The sequence below is a fragment of the Hypomesus nipponensis genome, chromosome 13 (genome assembly GCF_054491055.1).
Source record: "Hypomesus nipponensis isolate SF chromosome 13, ASM5449105v1, whole genome shotgun sequence".
Classification (NCBI taxonomy): Eukaryota; Metazoa; Chordata; class Actinopteri; order Osmeriformes; family Osmeridae; genus Hypomesus; species Hypomesus nipponensis.
In genome coordinates, this window is record NC_140373.1 from 7111154 (window position 1) to 7127995 (window position 16842).

Consider the following 16842-nt stretch of genomic DNA (forward strand, 5'->3'; position numbering starts at 1 on the left):
GCACCCCTGGATGGATGGAGGGCTGCTCATTTACTGGGGCTGCCTGACCAAAATCTCTATCTCTTTCTCTCTCTCTCTCTCTCTCTCTCTCTCTCTCTCTCTCTCTCTCTCTCTCTCTCTCTCTCTCTCTCTATCTCTCTCTCTCTCTCTCTCTCTCTCTCTCTCTCTCTCTCTCTCTCTCTCTCTCTCTCTCGCGCGCTCTCTCTCTCGCTCTCTCTCTCTCTCTCTCTATCTCTCTCTCTCTCTCTCTCTCTCTCTCTCTCTCTCTCTCGCGCGCTCTCTCTCGCGCGCTCTCTCTCTCTCTCTCTCTCTCTCTCTCTCTCTCTCTCTCTCTCTCGCTCTCTCTCTCTCTCTCTCTCTCTCTCTCTCTCTCTCTCTCTCTCTCTCTCTCTCTCTCTCTCTGTCTCTCTCTCTCTCTCTCTCTCTCTCTCTCTCTCTGTCTCTCTCTCTCTCGCTCTCTCTCTCTCTCTCTCTCTCGCTCTCTCTCTCTCATTCTCCCATGCATATTGATTAGTTTTGCACCGTGAAGGTAGATGGCCGTAGGCACATGGGCAAAAGACACAGAAAAGGAGAGATAAGTCATTATGTAGGGTGTGGACGCACACGGGAGTGTGTGTCTGTGTGTGTCTGTGTGTGTGTGTGTGTGTGTGAAGGGCAAGATTCCACAGAGCTGTGTTTTCCCAGAGCTCCCTGTGTTGTGGCCCTGCTGGGACCACGCCGGCCTTCATGTTAACATGAGAGGAGAAAGAGGGAGAAAGGAGAAGAATCCAGCCAAGTACATAATCAAGCCTATATTCTGTACATTAAGATGGCACCGTTGTCTCATCTCCCCTTGTACTTCCACCACAGAGACGTGCGGCCACGGCTCCAAATACCTTTTAATCTTAGTCCCACAATGCACCAGTTTACTAGTTGCGTGTGGGTGGATGCGGACGAGCTTGTCTCACACGTGCACCCCGCTGTGTGTGTGTGTGTGTGTGTGTGTGTGTTTGATGCACTAATATATTCTGATAGAAGGCAGAGAGCTAATGTTATTTTTTTTTCTTTAATGCATTCATTAGATCAAGCTGAGACAGAGATGTCAGTGTGCCATCTCAGTCTCCTCTGCCAGCCCATACCGCCAGAAACACACACACACACACTCACACACACACCCTCACACACTCACACTCACACACACACTCACACACAGTGTCCTAGTTACATATCACAAAAGCATTACTGAAATGCTACCCCAGAATTACGCTTGTATCAGTCGGTAATTACTAATCTCTGTCTTGCAAAAAGTACCTGTAGACTGCACTCGATAAAAGCGTTATAGACGTGTAGACAGAATTCTCTAATCCCCACACATATTTATGGAACAGAGGGTTCCGAAGGTTCTTATTTTGTTACAAATGATTTGTTGCAAGTGGAAGGGAGGCAATGGGCTGGCCTGTATCTGAGCTTGAAACCCAGACAGTCTATGAAGACAAATGTCTCTTTAAGAAGCAATTCATCTCCATGTAATCCTCAGCCTGAGAGCTGCTCATTAGTCACCAGCTCGAAGAGGAGTGATGAACTGTGACATTGATACTGCAACTATCAATCCAGTGATATCATTAAGCTATTATTATCTAGTGATATTGCTCAGTAAAGACTACCCTTGTCTCACTTTGGTACATAAACACATTAAAAAGTTTTCGAGAAGCCAGTTTACAGACAAACCAAGTCCGTTTACACCTACACTGTCTTTACAATGTGACCAGCAGCCCCACAGAGCAGAGACAAACAAGCAGCGTGTGTCCAGTGGAGAAAGGACCCACCATTGAATACTGATTCCTGAGCTGCCACAGGTAGACATTAGACCATAGTGTAGTAGAGGTGGTTGGGATCCAGGCTCCCATGTTGAGATAGCCCTGCTTATCGCCAGGCAGCAGGGAGTGGAGGCCGTGGTGAGGAGGGGTGCTCGGGATGAAGTTCAGGCTGTGGTGATTATGCTCAGGTCCTGGCTCTCCTCTCCCACCCATTCTCCCTGGAGAGGTGAGGCTTTGACTCTCTTATCAGCTCTCGCACTGGGGTCCTCTCTGACTACCTGCCACCGCTGGCACACACACACACACACACACACAAACACACACACACAAAGACACACACACACACACACACAGGCATACAGGGAGCACATGCTCTTGCACACAGACACAAACACACGGATGATGCATGTGAGCTCCAACACGCACACTAACTCTCTCTTTCTCTCTCCACTCTGTCCTTCAGATGCACTTATAATTCCATTGGTCTACACACTGAACACTTTCCCAGTGAAACCCATTGGACAGCACCATACATAGCCCACTTCATCCAGCCCTCCCCTTCTTCTGTGAGCAATATGAATCTGCATTAGAGGACTTTTAAAGGTGTTGCCTGAGCTAGATAAAGTGACTGTGTGAACCCAACACAGCCCCCCAGGGCGCAGTTGATGCTGAGTTTCTATATACGCTGTATATTGTGTACCCCGGAGTGTGTGAGTGTGTGTGTTTTGTGTAAAAAATCAGGGGTGTTGGGCTTGAACAGTGTGTTATTGATCTTCCGGCTCTCACCCCCTTCCAACCTCCCGAACACCTGCCGTTGGATCCCTTCCCCCCCCGCAGCCTCCCCAACTTCCGCTCCTCGCCTCAAGCTCCTTCCCCAGAACATTAGCCTTCCTCCCCCCCATCCGATCTTCTGCTACCCCCACATGCGATGGAGACCATATCTTATCCACAACAAACCCCCCAAGCACACTGAAAAACGTTTCCTTTTGGAGCTGTGGGATGTGCTTCCGAGAGGGCCGATGTGAAATGTATCAAGCACGTTGTGTGATGTCACAGCTGTCTGATGTCAAAAACCACCTTGTTAGCTCGTTAGCTCATTAGCGGCTCAGCAGGCCTGTTGTCAGACTGGTAAAAAAAATAATTACCTCCGAGAAAGAGGAGCAAGAGGGGGAGCAAAGAGGAAGATGTTGAGGGAGGTGGAGGAGAAGGAGAAGAAAGAGGAGGACAAGAGGATGCGGAGGAGGAAGGTGAGGTGGAAGAGGAGAGGAGAGGAAAGGAGGAGAAGGAGGAGTCTAGGTGTCAACACACGCGGAGGCTCATGATAGACAGAGACGGATGTTGAAACACCTGGTTTGACAGTAGATGGTAAATAGGCAGTGTACTCACAGACACACAAACATACACACACACACACACACAGTGTGATTGTTAAATATAGACCATTGCTTGAAGAGTGTGCTATTGATTTATTTTAGTTGGATTGAATTGTCCTTCCTATTGTCTTAAGATATACTAACATTACTTTGGACCCAGGGTCCAATTTATCTTATCACTCAACAAATGTGAAATTTGGCACAGTGTTGAAGCTATAAGTGTAGAATATAAACAACAGTCAGAAACAACATCAGATTGTTGTCAACATAAATACATTGTTTTTTGGTAAACCCCTGAACACCAATTGGATTTATTGGTCCAATATATAACAAGTTTGGTGTTTATACTGTGATAGAAATGCTACTGCTATACTTAAAAAAAAAGCCTCTGCCCATATGGTACCTGCTCAGTCTGGTGCCACCGGGACACCCCCTACCTCTGCTGCTTCTAATAGGCTACTAATGTTTTATAACCATCTTACAGACACCTGCATGTATCAATGAGAGTAAGGAGAGAAACAGAAGGGATGACCCATCACAAGAACTCACACAAACACAGGTGTGGTGATGTCACAGTCTGACTGGGAATGATTCGAAAGAATTGAATCTGACCCTATAAAATCAGATGGTCCACACCCATGGAGAGAGAGAACAGCTTCAGTCTCCCTGCCTCTGTCTTAGTGACGGTCTGGCTATCTCCAGCCTTCAGGAGGACGAACTGTACTTCAACCCTTTTTCTCTAATCTGGATGAAGCCTTCATGAGAAAATGAGAGGGTGGAGGGAAGAACGAGATAGGGGGAGAGAGAGAAAAAGGGGAAGGATCTCTTCAGGAAGGTCACTCACCCCCTTCTCTTCAACTTTCATTCTTCTTCAATGCAGGGCTTCGCATTAATATTCTCTTTCATATTTTAATCAGTTTTAAAACTTCTGATTGTACTGTCGCCCTGAAATGCTTCCTTTCCCTGTCTCTCTCTCTCTCTCTCTCTCTCTCTCTCTCTCTCTCTCTATCTATCTCTATTCACCTCTTTTGTCTTTGAACATATAGTCTCTCTTGTCTTTTAAGCTCGACCGTCTGATGTTGTGAACGGCTCAGCAAACTAAAAGGCCAAAGGAAATAGTATTACCTGGATTGAACCTCCCACTTCAAGCTAGGTGTGTTTGTTGTCTCGGAGTGTGACTTCGTGACTGCACTGCATCCACGGATACTTTACATAGAAAAGTGACTCTGAACCAGGTGTGAGAGAGAGAGATGGAACTCTCCCTAGGGTCATCTCTCCATGTCTGTGATGCAGACAGCAGACCGGACAAGGTTGAATCAACAGCATGGTTCTGTCAGTTGGACATTTCTTCTTTGCTCACAGTTCTAGTTTTTGTGGGTGTTACCGATACTATAATGTCTGTGTGACGTCTGTCTGTCTGTCTGTCTTTCTGTCTGTCTGTTAGATCGTTAAAGCTACATTGTGAATCTCCCTGTCATTTTCAGTGTTTTTCCTATTACCTGTCCCTTTACTGATTTGAGTCTGTGGGTTAGCTCTGCTGTTGTGGCTCCCCTGTGAGACTGGAGCATTACTAGGGCTCATGGTGTGCTGGTGGGGACCAAGTGGTCCATCTCAGATGCTGTCTGATTTACAGCAGCACTCCCATGGCCCTCAGCTGCACACACAGCTGTCCCCACACCACATAGAAGCTGTCTTTTTTGTTTTATAACCGACTGTCTGCTCTGTGTGTCTGTCTGGTCCACGCCCACAGCCAGCCAGGTATACTGCACCCACAGAGAAGAGGGTCTCTGAGACACACACTGGTTGTTCAGACATCTCTTTTTCAGACAGACGGATGGACGAACAGACAGACTTGAGAGAAGCTCACTTGCTTGATAATGAGCAGCTGCCCCAAGTTCATGTGCTTACTGGTGTGTTTACAACAAGCAGCTTTGGCAATAAACAATGATTTGTTTGGCTAGGCTTCCGTGGGTAACTGACCGTAGTGTTTTCTCAGGCCATCATCCTATTAAATGGGATTAGAGAACAAGAGAGTGCTGTGCCTGAAAACACAGGAGGACTCCTCCACGCACTGCAGGCTGCTTTACACGGGCCTGCTTTCTTTAGTCATCTTTGTCCCACCAACTGTTCAAAGTGGTTGAGAATCGTTAGACAAACGATAATTAGCTGAAACGAAGGCAAGCAGTGTTCCACCTTTATCCTGTTTTAGTCACGTAATACTCTGTCATGAGTAGATATGGCTTATGCAGATTCTAAGAACATATGGCTGAGGTTGTGTAACACTGTAATGCTGTGATAATGTCCATAGAGAGTCATTTAGCTGTACTGATGTACTGACTTGCATTGAAGTGGCTGAAGCTGTCACATGGGAACAGGTGTGCCAGGCTCATGTACACAGCACTGCAAAGACATCATGCTGTTGTAAAGCAGAGGCAGTTTGCTCCCTCCCTGCTTTAAACTCCAGAATGAGAGTTTTTTAAATTTTGATTTACTTGAGTCAGTATCTCTCACTCCCTCTCTTTCTTCTCTCTGTCATCTATCTCTTCTCTCTCTCTCTCTCTCTCTCTCTCTCTCTCTCTCTCTCTCTCTCTCTCCTTATGAGAATCCAATCCTTGGCCTGACTGTGAAACGGGCAGACATTGCACACCTGGTAATATTTAATAATAATATATAAATAATTTAAAAAACAATTGACTCCATAATCACTATTGGTCATGCTGCCCACCGTGTGCCATTAACTTCAGCTCTGCCCCCCCCCCCCCCCCCCGGGCCCACCTGCTCAGCTAGCACATGGATTGGCTTCTAGCTGAGATGTTTAACTTCCAATTTCTGCGCGTGGTCTTAAATATTCTCATTTCACACTTCAAATTTGTCCATCAACGAGGAACCTTTATTTTGACGGACGTTTATCATAGAATGTCTGGAGTTATCTAAAGTGGAAGTGCTGAGATGAAATGACTGGCAGATACTACGTTTGGGAACATGCATGCACATGCACATGCACATGCACACAAACAGTCACACACTCATGGGTATATACTGTATTCTATTTTTGGCTCTTTCCCCCTTCTCTCTCTCTCTCTCTCTCTCTCTCTCTCTCTCTCTCTCTCTCTCTCTCTCTCTCTCTCTCTCTCTCTCTCTGTCTCTCTGTCTCTCTGTCTCTCATTCTTTCTCTCTCTCTCTCTCTCTCTCTCTCTCTCTGTCTCTCTCTCTCTCTCTCTCTTTCTCTCGTTCTTTCACTCTATAGAGCTGTCTGTCTTCAGAGGACTGGTCTGTAATGGGAATCTGAAGTATAGAAATGAGTTTTCACTGGAGTGTATAATGTGTTGCTGTATGAGTGATAATGCTGTCTTCACTCTGTTGCTTTCTGACAAGGTTTCTAAATTCATTTTGTTACCAGTAAAACTGTTTATTTTTGAGGTCCTTCCCTGACTGTCTGAGCTGAGAGAGAAAGAAAATGGCCCAATACCTGATCACCCCGTCTGTTTGCAAACATACCGTAAAGAACAGGGTCAATTTCTTGAAAGTATTTGGGACACGTTTGATTTGTATTCACAAGGTACTCCCTTATGGTCTGATCCATGGTTGCATTGCACAGGATCAATCAAGCGCATCCCATGTATCAATATAGGAATTGGCGCCAGTCCTATGCGGAAAAGTCTACGCACACAGACTGATTTAATAGCTTTTGCTGAAACCCTGCTGGGCCATGCATCATAAATGTACACAGCCAGATATCATTCTAAAGTTCAGACACACACAGACATGCACACACACAAACCCACACATACACTCACGCATACAACACACACACAAAGAGCATCAATGTTACTGGTAGCACAGCTACCAGTAGATAAATTGCGAATGGAACTTTTTTATTCCTCAAAGTTTACCCTTCCATTCCTGAGAGAACACTCTTTCTGAATTATTAAGCATCGTGAAAAAAATGTTTTCCAATGCAGTCATGGCATGGTGGTAAAGTGTAATAGGCTATCCATCTCTGAAGATAGCAAGCTCTGTACATCTCGCCCTCACTCTACCACCCTGTGTTGTAGTGCCACTGAATATTTAATCCAGTCCACTCTGCTGTTTAGCCTGGCCAGCCTGGAGCAGGAGTGGAGAAGCCCTGTCTGCCTGACCTGGGTCAAACTCCTCAATCAATTATTTGGAAGTATTTGAGGTGATATTTATCTGGGTCTTATACTGTGATTCCTGTGGTAACAGTGTAAGGGGTTAGGTTAAACAGACATCAATCACGTAAGCAATATCATCACAAATACTTTTTGGCCACATGGTTTGGTTATACTGAGTCATGTTTCGGGTTGATGCGTCCGGGTTGGTGTTGTGGCAGGTGTTGGAGAGTTGGGGGTGTTGAGGCAGGGGTTAGGGTGTTGAGGCAGGGGTTAGGGTGTTGAGGCAGGGGTTGGAGAGTTGGGGTGTTGAGGCAGGGGTTGGGGTGTTGGGGGTGTTGAGGCAGGTTTTGAAGTGTTGAGGCAAGGGTTGGAGAGTTGAGGCAGGTGTTGGAGAGTTGGGGGTGTTGAGGCAGGGGTTGGAGAGTTGAGGCAGGTGTTGGAGAGTTGGGGTGTTGAGGCAGGGGTTGGAGAGTTGGGGTGTTGAGGCAGGGGTTGGAGAGTTGAGGCAGGTGTTGGAGAGTTGGGGTGTTGAGGCAGGGGTTGGGGTGTTGGGGGTGTTGAGGCAGGGGTTGGAGAGTTGGGGGTGTTGAGGCAGGGGTTGGAGAGTTGAGGCAGGTGTTGGAGAGTTGGGGTATTGAGGCAGGGGTTGGGTTACAGTAAATAGAACCAGTGTGTCATCAATGTGGGTTGCAGAAAAAGCATTCACGGCTAGTGGATTTCCCCAGAGAGACCACATCCTGGAGGGACCTCATCCATAGTCTCTCCTCCTCCGTGCTCTGCACTCTCTCTCTCCCTGCCACCGCAGTGTGAGCTCCGTGTGGTGTCTGTGAGAGTCACGATCAAACCTCCCGCTGTGAAGAACAACACTTCTCTGTAGACGCTTCCCGCTGTGATGAGCTGCATCAGGAAACACTGATTGGCTTATAATCTGATAAGATGACAGCCAATAAGAACAGCATGTACAGACACCTATCCACGTGGTCACACACATAGCCACACGCCAACACAAACACATGCACACTGACAGCTTAATGATCTTGTAGAGGGAGACTGGGAGACAGAGAGGAGATATGTTGAAAAGCTTCCCAGCTGAGGGATAGCAGTCACCACTCCAGCCCCAGTCCCATCCTGCAGAGACGGGAAGAGCCAATCGGCAGCCTGGATGCATTTAGAACACACTTGACCTGATTCCATAGTGTTAGAACCGCTTCAGGGTGAGGTTCCACTGGGGAGACACGCACAGACAGAACAAGGATCAGGAGCGAAGCAGGTTCTGCCAGAGAACAGCAGATCCTGCCAAGGACTGAGAATGGAGGTTTTTTTTAAGAGAATAGAGAAGGTTTGTACTAGAGAACAGAGCAAGCTTCCTGCTGAGAACATAAGGTACTCAAAAAGACCAGAAGGAAAAAGAGCACCTGAAAATCGACCAGAAAATCTAAGCATGTTTGATAACATTCTACAAGTGAATGTAGGGTTCAACAGAAGGCCTGCAAGTTCTAAAGCAGAATAGAGTGCTCCATCTGAGAACATAGGGATCAACAAAAATGGGGATGAGGATGTAGTTTGAGAATGTCACCAATCACACTCCTGGTCAGGCAGATATTTAAACATCAAAGGAATCCCTTACAGACGAAAATGGAGTGAGACTCGCTGAATCGATTTGCTGTGAAGGAGCAGTGTGCATACGTAGGACATCTTTGAGCTGACTTTTTTCTTTATCGAAAAGCACAGTGATGGTTGGAGGGTATTTTTCTCTGTCTTTTGTCCCCTGCACGCACACACACACTTAATCTCCCATTCAGATGGTGATGAGGATAGATCCTGCCACCAGTGGTTTCTGTTCTCTCTCTCTCTCTCTCTATCTCTCTCTCTCTCTCTCTCTCTCTCTCTCCCTCTCCTCGCTGGTATCTCCAGTGAGGAGGTGACAGCTAATGGTCTCCACTGAGCCCCTTCTGTGTGTGACTCAACACACCATCTCTCAGAACTCCTGTCTGTTGATTGGCTGCTGTGACAGACAGGCCTATGAGCAGAGGGGATTGGTTTGTTCTAGTATTTAGATTTACAGATGCCGGAGGTGTTTCTGTGGTCCTGTGGCTCTGGCCCACTCGCCCAAACACACGCAAACATGCACACACACCAAATTCTACACATCATACATTTTTAACAGCATGTTCCGTTAACTGCAGTGCCCAGATCCTCCTGTCAGGAGAGAGGATAGGGACCAGGAACGAGGGTGAAACAAATGTGGAGAGAGTTTGTGTGAAAGACGAAAAGCGAGAGACTGAGGGAAGAAATGGAAGGAGAGAGACCAGGCAGATAGAGAAGAGAGGGGACACCAGTGAGGAAACATAAAAGTGGAAAACTAGGGGAAATCTGTCAAAAGGAATGAAAGGAGAAATAGGAGGAGAGATCTGAAGAAGACGAGAGAAGGCTGGAAGTAGAGGCACATACATTATAATTCTGCGGGCTACATCTAGAGAAGTCAAGGTGTAGATTTAATGCTTAAGAAAACCTGTGTTCCAGAACCAGCTGGGAACATCTAGTTGTGTTCCCAAACCAGCTGGGAACAGCTAGTTGTCTTCCCAAACCAGCTGGGAAACCACTGGATTTGTTTCCAAATGTGCAGAAAACCGCCAGGTTTTTATAAAATCCCCATGGCAAGTGTTGGATGTTTTGGAGTTTGCTTTGTCTCCCCCTGAATCGACCAATACATGGGAACACTTAGCTTTTGTATGTCTGTATATGGCAATAACTGTAGATAGCTTTGTGACCACTGTTTGTGTGTTCTTCTATTGAGACTCTGGGAGCCATTAACTGTCTTTCTGCTTTCACTCTTTTGTTCCTGAAAGAAGAAAAACAATTTTGTTGTCATCTTCTGTATTGAGTCTCCTCTGCTGAATTCTAAATGGAGCTGCTAGTCGGCTGCCAGCCCTCTTCCCTTCCTTCAGGTTTATGAGCTATTGTTCAGGTGTGGATGTTTTGTACAGAGGAGTGTGTGGTTGCGTGTACGCTTTTTTGCACAAGTGTACAAGCGTATTTTTCAAGTCAAGTATAAAGTAAATGTGTGTGTATGTATGTGTTTATTTTAGTTGTTTGTGGTGTCTGTGTGTGTATACCCAGAGGGAGCTGAACATGGATGGAGATGAACAGATTAGTCAGTGTGGGAGATCAGATAGGGAGTGTGGAGTGGGCTTCTGACCTCCTCCTTGACACCAGTGTCCCTAGAGCAGAGAGCAGACAGCCTGTTAAAGCACTGCCCTGAGAGGAGCAGGGAGGAGGAGGGGCTGGTGTCAGAGTTTGTTTTAGAGGTGAGTCAGTGCAAATTCACAGCCTGCCCAGACATGCTCCCTCCCTCCCTCCCTCCCTCCCTCCCTCCCTCCCTCCCTCCCTCCCTCCCTCCCTCCCTCCCTCCCTCCCTCCCTCCCTCCCTCCCTCCCTCCCTCCCTCCCTCCCTCCCTCCCTCCCTCCCTCCCTCCCTCCCTCCCTCCCTCCCTCCCTCCCTCCCTCCCTCCCTCCCTCCCTCCCTCCCTCCCTCCCTCCCTCCCTCCCCTCCTGTCTTTCCTTCCTTCATGTCACTGTATGTGTTCAGAGAAGAACACAACAATTTCCTAAAGAATGGAAAGTTCACCCTTTCTCACTTGTACAGTAGAGGTAACAGGAGAAGTGTACACAGTTTGTTTGTGTGTTTGCTTCCTTATTTGTACATGTCAGTACCTGAGTGTGTGTGTGTGTGTGTGTGTGTGTGCGCATTTTAGCACCATGACCTCAGTGTTAAAAGGTTTCTGTCCAGGTCTGTGCACCTGCTGATCGCCTGTCAGACCAGTTCTGTTGCAGCTAAAAGGTGAGTTTAGTGAAGCGAACTGCCATGGCTAATCTCCGCTCTCAACCCCCAGCTGCCTGTTTAAGTTTCCAGTTATTAGAAGGTCTCCCCTGTGCATTGTTTATAATGTATTTATCAACCAGTATTATGTATCTCACTGCTGTGTATGAGTCGGTATGATAGTGCTGGCTGAAGTGTATTTGTGTGTGCGGTCATGTGTGTGGGTGGGAGTGTGTGTGGGTGTGTGGTAAAGGTGTGTAGATCGCGGTGGTTTGAGACTCAACTGAGTCCCCTTGGGAACAGCTTCAATATAATTACAGGAGCATGTTCGTCAGAATCTTAATGAACAGGCTGCCAGCGTCTCCTGGCTCCCTACGCCACTGTTCTTATTACAATTAAAACATCAGTGCCTGACCTCTAAGCGTGGACGTTTAACTGCGGCACTCCGCGAGGTAATCTACCTTGCTGAATGTGACAGGCAAGAGACAAACCGGATCTGGAAAAGGTGCATCCAGCGTTCGAATTACGGGGGGGTTGTGGGGGGGGGGGCTGTTTGACCCCCCTAATTAAGACGAAATACATCGTTCTTACCTGTAATCGTAAATATTATTGTATACAATTGTCATTGTATATCCCTCTGAGTGCATCATCCATGCAGACTTGTGTGGGATTGGCGGACGGTGTTGAAGCAGACAGGTTTGGCATTGGAGACTAGACAAGTCACTTCCTGTTAGATGTTTCCCCATAAACACTGGGCGCCGGATTCAAGGTATTTTAACTTTAGTCTGCCATCATGCTGCTTCCAGGGAGTCTGCGGAGGGTGGCGTCGATGTTCAGATAAGGGCTGCTGGCTCGTTTGACAGGAAGACAGCAGGATGTCGGCACTCTGTTGTAAAAAGGTTTATCTGTCAGAGATGATGCGCTGACCGTCTTAAGATCTAATGGCTGATCGATTCCTGCCGAAACACAAACCAAGGGAGGGGGGCCCCGCGGCTTCAGGCTTGATGTGTTGATTACAGTTTAAACCTGAAGGAATCTACACTCTACAAGCTTGGCTATTGATTATGCAATATAACTAGCAACACAAACAAACACTCAAAGCTTTTGACTGGTTAATAGCTATTTCTGAAAACAAGTGCATTCACGTAATGCTGCTCTGACATACAGATTGGTGCAAATGTAAATACACACACACACACACACACACACAGATGTGTGGTCAGTTGACTGGGTTGGTCAATACTCATATTGATATATGGCGGTAATAAAACAATGTGAAAGCTTTCTCTCTGCAAAACATTCCAGGATATGCATAATGCAACATTTCAACCACAATCAACCATCATTTTGAAAACTCAAAATGGCACCAAATTAGGCATTTGTTGTATGATGTGCTTATCTACAGGACTAGCATGAAATCCATCAAGTGCTCACTTATTGAAAACACAACAATACCTTCATGTAGAGGGGGCATCACAATGTAGTCATTACAGATGCTGAGCTTTACATTTTCAAGCCCAAGTGCGTTTTGAGAAAATGACAAAAAAAGGCCTGATTTCATCAGTGCACCAATGCGTCGGGTTTCATTTGCAAAATGCATTCTGTTTGTCAGATGTTCTGCTCGTGGCTTGTTTCTTTAACAGGGCTGCTGACACCAACCTGATCATACTGTGGGGTTCTTTATGCCCTCTCACACACCTGCTGTCCTCACCCGTGCCTGCTTATCTGCTGCAGGGTCTGGGCTGGTGCAGAGGAGGTGTGTGTGTGTGTGTGACGCTGTGTGTTTGTGAAGGGGGGGGGGGGGGGGTTACGTGTGTGTTTGTGAGAGGGAGAGATTGCCAGTGAGGTAGTCTTACAGTCATGTGTATCTCAAGAGGAAGAGATACTGTGTCTTAACTCTGCATGTTTGATAGGTTCACAAATCTCTGCCTCTCATGAATGATTTATAATTGGATTGCACGAGAAGAAAATATCTGTCTTGCATTAGATAAGCACAAACATTTAACCGAATGTGTGCAGTTTTGTGTGGTAGTGAGGGGGGGGGGGGGGGGGGGGTGTCTGTGTGTAGCTGTCTCCTCTCTTTTATAAATAAATTGATAAAGGAGTCACATTCTTATTTCAAACACCAAACTGCTTCTGCACCAAATGTCAAACTGCATCCCCACTGCACACACACAAACACACACACACACTGTACCACACACACACACACACACACACACATATGTATAGGTTTATTATCTATACATCAACAGCACAGAGGCATAGTTTTTTTTCTGAAGAACCAGAGCGGATAGAGAAGAAGGCCTATACCGTTCCCCAGCTCAGAGATGCTCTCCTCCAAGTGTCTCTTCTGAGGTGCCAGGGAGTTGGACACCAGTCATATGTTGATCAAGCTTCCTGAATGATGCAACCCTATGTAAGTATTAAGAACAACAGGGAGGATATGAGTAATCAGTCTCTCCGGCTGCTCCCCTGTCGAGTGACTCAGCTCCTCCCCATGATAATATTCTGGAAAGCACAGCCGCAATGAAAAAAGAAAAAGAATATGGTATTATTAATCAACTTTAAAATCATGTTTATGTGTCTCAAAGAAATATTTCAAAGGTGTTTCCTTTTGATGAGCTCAAGCTTTCCGCACTGTTGGGACATTATCTACAGAAATACAAACATGCACTCCATTGCGCTGCATGTCTCAATACAAAACAAGACAAATACTATAGATTTGGTATGAAAGGCAATGTGAGCTAAGTTTGTCTATATCTGAAAATATGGATTGATGTGACCGTGGTGCATTATTGGCTATGCAGTATAATGTAAAGGGGGTTCATCGTATGGCACAATGCAGAGTGTGTCTCTCTGCTGCTTAACATTCTTCAGTGGCTCTGATCAGTATCACTCTTGACCCGTTTTCATGATGAGAGAGGTGGAGCACAGTAATTAGTATTCTGACTAGTAGGCGGGATCAATAACATCCGCGGCTTCTCTCAGATTGCTCGAGTGAGCAGGGGAGACGGGGCAGACAGATTATCGGGCCTATCACGGCAGAGGACAGAGAACAGACAGCTAACTTGACCTATCTCAGCAGAGGGCAGACAGCTAGCTTGACCTATCACAGCAGAGAGAAGATAGTTAACTTGACCTATCACAGCGGAGAAAATATAGTTAATTTGACCTATCACAGCAGAGGATAGACAGCAAACTTGACCTATCACAGCAGAGGACAGCCAGTTAACCCAATTCTGAAGATAAATGGAAAGTCGTGACATTGTCTTCTTTTAAAATGAAGAGATCCTCAAGACGATGATCTCCCTTGGTGAACCCAGCTTGTGGAACACATTAGCACTACTGTGTTCTCTGCTCCTACAGTGGGTTCAGCTCTCAGTGGAGATGTGTGATTGATGATAACCAGGACCATCTACATGGCAGGATGTAGGAAGAAGCAGATATGCTAATTACATGATTAGCATAAGTGCTTCAATGTAACTACTGTAGGGAACTCAGGGAGTGCGAGAGAGAGAGACAGAGAGAGAGACAGAGAGAGAGACAGAGAGAGAGACAGAGAGAGAGAGAGGCTGAGGATGTTGGAACGGATCTACAAAGCGACTGACAATCAAAGCGAGGCAGATTTCTGAACTAACACAACCAACATGTGACTGGCTGTTTGGTCATCTAAAAACCTGAGTCAATCATGTAATCCGACCCAGCCAATTAAAGTAACCAGCAGTTAGACTTTACCCCTGTGAGTAGATCCTTCATGCAGCGTGTCAGGGGACGTTTCCTCTAGCGCTCTGATTGGACAGCCGCTCTAGGGCATCTCGCCATGCATGAACCAGGAGGGCCCTGAAGGAGTCCCTATAGAGTGGCTCTATAGAACGATAGAGGTTCTTACAACATATTGTCAAGCAAGAACTCTCCACAATTCTCTTTGTGAATGGTCCTTGAAAAGGCTGTGAAGTTTGAGTCGTACCTGTTGAAGTGGACGTCTCGAGCTTTAGTGTCGTTTGTCTTTACGAGGTGGGTGTAGGGCTGGTGGAGTGAGAGGTAGTGTTTGTGGACTGACAAGGAGGTGTGTGGAGGACTGGATGAGGAAGGGAGGGGACACAAGTGGTTGTTCTGGAGCTGGAGTGTGTAGGACAGGCCTTGGGGCGGAGATAAGATTTGTGTGTGCGTGTGTGAGTGTGAGAGAGGTTCACGGTTTGAATGAGAGGAGAAACAGTGTAAGGATGCCTGTCTCCTTTGCTCTCATTGATCCTGATGTCTCAGCTCATTCTGATGCATGCTGGGACTGAACTGGGTCACCGTTCAAGCCTTTGTTTCTCTGATGCTGTTTTCCAGAGGAGTTAAAAGAGAGAGAGGGATGAAGGAGAGAGATGTTCGCTGTTTGAATGCTTTGAAGTTAAACGGCTGTGGTTGATGTAATGATGAAAAATAAAGTAGCTCATTATGACAATGGCTCTCCTACTGATGCCTGAGTCATACTGTCAATAGAGAAATGAATATTGATCGGCAGAGGAACGCTTCCAAGTTGATGATGTGAATCAGCTCAGTCGAAAGGAAACAAATCCACATATTGGTCTTGCATATACTCGAAAACCCAGAGATATCCTATCAGACACTGAATATTATAGATCAGATATCTAAATGCAGAGTGTAATGTCGGCCACACAGTTGATTTCCCCTTGGAGAGAGTGAGGGTGGAGCCCTGAGTGTCATCCATCACAGCTGTGTTTGACAGAGTAACAGCAGATTGGGCTGAAAACACAAAGCAATCAGGGGCTATTGATGCGTGGCAGGCGCCAAGCAGCCATTTGTCTGGAGATCCCTGGACAGACAGAGAGACAAACAGGGATTAGTCTGCACTCTGATACCTCGCTTGTAGTTCATAGTACAGAGCACACCCTGTCGCGACCTGTGGCGTCAACGAAGCGGGGGGATCAAAGCCCCGGGTTCACCCGGTTTAAGCTCAAGTCACAGTTTGTCATTGAGGCAGCGAACCACCTCAGCTACACAGTAACACGCCCTACCAGACGCCTGATGTTACTCGATGCTCGTCGTTCAGAAGCCTGTGGATGTGGAGAGTCGTGATGCCGTCGGACACGTCTCCTGGAGCTGTCGGGCTCTGGAAGGGCTTCAATCTGTTCCAGTGCTTCACTTAAGGAAAAGGGTTCATGAGGTGAAGATATGGTGTTTACCTTGTAAGAAGCCACACAAACACACACGTGCAGAGCAAGTACAGAGGGTTGGCGGAGACAATATAAACTGGCCACTAGGGTGTTAACAGGGACACAATGGATGCCTCACTTACTGCCGCCTGCATTACTGTCCATTACCATGGCGATGTTTACCAATATGTGTGGAGATGCTGTTATGGGCTGTTGTCTCAGACGAGTTTACACCCCCTTCCTCCTGTCCCCACCCCCCTTAACTCATACACACACTCAGAAACACACACACACATCAACAGCACATTCTACTGCCTCCTCTCTGTCTCCTCTGACCTTCTCATCATCCAGCATTACTGATAATGAGCTGACATCTGCCTCCGTCAAGCCCCAGTCCTGATGAAACAGCTTCACCACGGACGCTCACAGCTTCTCCACACAGTCCTTCACCTACACCCACTCCTGCAAGAACACATAAGGAGCAGCTGCACTCTGATTGAGGGCTGCTTTTCCTCGGTTTTTACGGATTCGATGATTTTTCGTGAAGTTTGTGTG

General features: G+C 46.7%; 1 protein-coding gene across 1 annotated transcript in view; it reads left to right on the forward strand.

Annotated features, from left to right (window-relative positions):
- LOC146259745 (transcription elongation regulator 1-like protein) overlaps positions 1–16842 on the forward strand; it is a 28837-nt gene that overhangs the window by 859 nt on the left and 11136 nt on the right. The gene's annotated exons all lie outside the window — the stretch shown is intronic.